The sequence below is a fragment of the Acomys russatus genome, chromosome 1, assembly GCF_903995435.1.
Source record: "Acomys russatus chromosome 1, mAcoRus1.1, whole genome shotgun sequence".
In the NCBI taxonomy this organism is placed as follows: Eukaryota; Metazoa; Chordata; class Mammalia; order Rodentia; family Muridae; genus Acomys; species Acomys russatus.
This window is the reverse complement of record NC_067137.1, coordinates 36,242,445-36,246,438: the sequence shown is the minus strand read 5'-3', so window position 1 is coordinate 36,246,438 and position 3,994 is coordinate 36,242,445.

The following is a 3,994-nucleotide window of genomic DNA, read 5'->3' as shown; positions in this document are numbered from 1 at the left end:
TGTGTTAGACTCTACAGCTGAGCTCCTTTTATAGGAGGAGAAATGGGAGTGACTGTTCAGCATGGGGTTCGGTGTGACCTTGAGTTAATTGAATTAATGTCCTGTGCCCACTCCCAGCCCCACAGCCTTTGTTGACACACATAAAGTAATAGGAAGAGTTGAAAGGGTAGCTTCACAGCTGATGACCTACCCTGAGGGGACAGCTGAGCTCATCGGCACACTTGCACAAATGAATCTGCAGTCCTGGAGCTGGTGAGAGTGGCTACCCGACTGATTTTTGTCTGTATTTGATCAAAGTGAGCATCCTGGGAGTCTGTGGGCAGTGTTACCGTAGCACATTCTGACATCCTGTTCGTGACCCTTCCGATAGAAGTCCTCAAACGATAGGGAGGTTTAGTGAATTATGTTTGATTATTTTAATTTTTTTCACATCTTAGGTGGCGTATGAATTTGTACCCAGACAAACAGCAACTTTAAGGTCGGAAAGTTTCTTATCTATTAAGCAGGTGGTGCCCTTAATTTTGGAAGCAAAGGAGCTGCCTACAGCAGAGCTGAGGAGGAGCCTCACTGCAGCTTCCTCCAGACTGAAAAGCCTCCTTGATGAGATTTTAGCCGAGCTTGAGCAACCACATTTCTACTGCTCCATGGCATCTCAGCAAGCCCAATTCTACAGCTGCCTCCTGGTCTCTTGCTTAATTGGGTGATGGTGGATGTAGTGACCATGTCTGCATGGCAGGCCAGCAACTAGAGACCCAGGGGAGAGCTGATGCTGCAGCCCAGTCCAGAGACTTTTGGTGACAGGACTTATTTTCTTCATTGCTGTTCCATCAGATATGCAGTGGATTGGAGAAGGCCCACCCACATCAGAGGGCCACTAGCCACACCCAAGCCTACCAATTGCAATGCTTGCTTTGCTTTGAGATTTTGGGTATTTCTCCATGACTCTGGCTGGCCTGGAAATTGTACCATAGACCAGGCTGGCCTTGGGCTTCCAATGATCCTCAGGGTTCTGTTTCCTGACTGGTGGCCTTATGGGAGTGCATCATGGTGTCGGGCCAGTTGAATTGTTAGTCACCAAAGACTACTTTCACTGCAACATCTAGATAAATGTTGAAATGAACATCTGGATATCATGGTTAGTCCAGGGCGATATGTACAATTGACCAGAAATGATGGTAAAGTAGAATCTCAGAAAAGTATTAAGAGGTGTAGCTGTGAGTGCCACTGAGGGGTGCCTGGCTCCAGTTCCACAAGCCCGAGTTCTCTCTCTCTCTCTCTCTCTCTCTCTCTCTCTCTCTCTCTCTCTCTCTCTCTCTCTCTCTCTCTCTCTCTGTCTCTTACTGGGACTATTAGCTCAGTGTCAGCTAATCTCAGCTGCAATCTTTCCTGCTTTAAAGGGCTTCTGCTGTCTTCATGGGAAAAAATCTTTCAGGATTTCTCCAGGCTTTTGCAGACAGTACCTCTGAAAGAACATTTCCTGGATGCCGTCCATGGGAAGGCAGGTGGTACCTGGATAGGTATCTGAGGCTGAACTAAGGTTTCGTTCAAGTTAACCAGGCTCAATCTAACCTGTGTTTTTCAGTCCTGACCATGTGTCAGCTGGTTCTGAAAAGCAGCTGGAAATGGAGGACTCAGGCCCTTTGGATCTGGCAGAGGTGCAGGCAAGCAAGCACAAAAACATTTGCAACAAACAAACAAACAAACAAACAGAATTAGATGCATGCTATCCTGGAGATTCAAGGCTCTCATGGATGGCTGACCCACCACATTATTCAGGATGCTTCCTGATTTAGTCTTTGCTAGGCAACGTTTAAAAAAAATAGTTTTGGGCAGCTGAGGTTGTACCTTAGTTGTCAAGGTGTCTGTTTAGAAGGCACAGAGCCCTGGGTTGAATACCCAGCATGGGCCACCCTAGATGTAGTGGCACACACCTGTAATCCCAGTACTTGGGAAGTGGAGGCAGGAGGATTCAAAGGTCAAAATCACCCTCAGCGACATGCTCAACTGATTTCAAAGGAAGAAAAATACAGTTTTAAAAAGGTCCTTTGAATTCGTGGTGTGTGTGTGTGTGTGTGTGTGTGTGTGTGTGTGTGTGTGTGTGTGTGCGCGCATGCGTGTGTGCGCATTTGCACTGGGAATTGAGCCCACATCCTCGAGCATGCCAAGCACATGCTCTGATGCTGAGCTACGCTCTCAGCCTGTTTTCAAGGTTATTATTATTTTTAAACCAAGGTTAGCTTGCTTGCCTTTGGCAGAGACTGTAATGATAAAGAACTTGCGATCAGTGTGTGTGTGTGTGTGTGTGTGTGTGTGTGTAATTAATTAATCAGAAAAATGAATAACCTTGGGTTTGAATCCTAAGTACTATTACAATGAAGATGAAGGTAAAAATCATGACTTTGTGAAAATGTTTAATTAATACATGTCAAGAGTGCTTTGTTTTAATGAGGAAACCAGTAAAATGTAAAAATGAATTCTATTATATGCAGAATTCAAATGGTATACAAATATTGGCAATCAGGAATTGGGAAAGAATTTGAAAATAAGTGCAAAACAAAAGGGACATCAATGTGATAATAACCGACCGTTTCTCCAATAGATAAAGTTCATTTCCACAGACAAGGGCTCCTCATCCTACTGTCCACTTTCTAAAATGTACAGAGTAAGAGGATAGCTGAGAGATTCTCAAGTAGACTAAAAACCTGGGAGAATTCTTTAGAAAACATACCCACTAATGTAGTTTTTTCCACTTCAAAATATTTCACATTAAAACAAATATTGGTGAATATGAAGATGTAATTAGCGTTGTGTATGCGACTTAAACTTTGTTTCATCTGTGAAGTGGATTAGGTGTCTTTTCCTTGGGTTATCTTGAAAATAAAAAAAGAATATATATATGTATATATGTCCTTAGGCAGAATATATGTGTATACACCCATGCTTGCGCACACACACTCAGTAGTAGAGCTCTTTCTGCTCTCTGTCTTTTTAAAACTCTGGATTTGTTCCCAGCAAATCTTTCTTCATGCGTTTGTTTATTTGACATGTGCTGAAGGCTTGCAGTACTAGACACGTGCTAAGCGCGTGCGTAGCTGGGGCATGCCTCAGTGAATGCCTCACAGACTTTAGGCACGGGTGTTGGGGGAGAGACCATTAAGGAAAGCATTAGTTATGGTTTCCTGTGCTGCACTGTACTGGGAATCCAGGAGGGCATTTTTGGGGAGGGCAGACAGTGTTTGACCACAGTGACTTGGGGGTCACAGGTCTGGCCCTCAGGCACATTCTGCTCCTCCTGGTTCCTTCTAGATGAGAAAAGATGCCTGTAGGCTGTGGTGCTGGCCAAATGCACTTACACACACCTGAATATGGTGCTAAGTATTTACTAATGCCACTTAGTGAAACTACCAAGCATGGATAAAATCCAGACGAGGGAAGGACAGAGCGCCCACACATGTTTGATGCTAAGCTGACTGATTAGACCACATTTGAACCCAAAGCCATTTTATACTTACCCATGTTCCCTCTGAAAGGATATATGGGCACATGAGTAACTTACGCATCTCTCACTCGTGCATAGCCAGCTCAGGAGCCCTTACCCTGTCTCCACATGGTGCCAATAGACTGACCAGGCCATGGCTTTTCTAGTGCCCTGGCTGACCTTCACTTGAGGACTCACTAGAAATGCAAGTTCTGAGTCTCTGCAGCAGACCACACAGCAGCTGTGCCTTAGCATGCCCGTGGAAGCGAGAGTTTGAAGCCTGGTAAAGTGAATGCCAAACTCCCTTTGAAAGGCACAGATTATGCCTTGACATGTGGGATGCCCATGGGAGAGAGGGGGGAGAGGCTTACCCAGAGAAAACAAAATACACAGTCACCCTGAAGCCCCTTCGAGGCTTCACAGAGTATGACATTACTTGGATTGTATTCCACATTCCCCCTACCGCCCCCCCCTCATCCCCCCCTTCCAGCAAAAGCTGACAGGAGACCCGTGCGA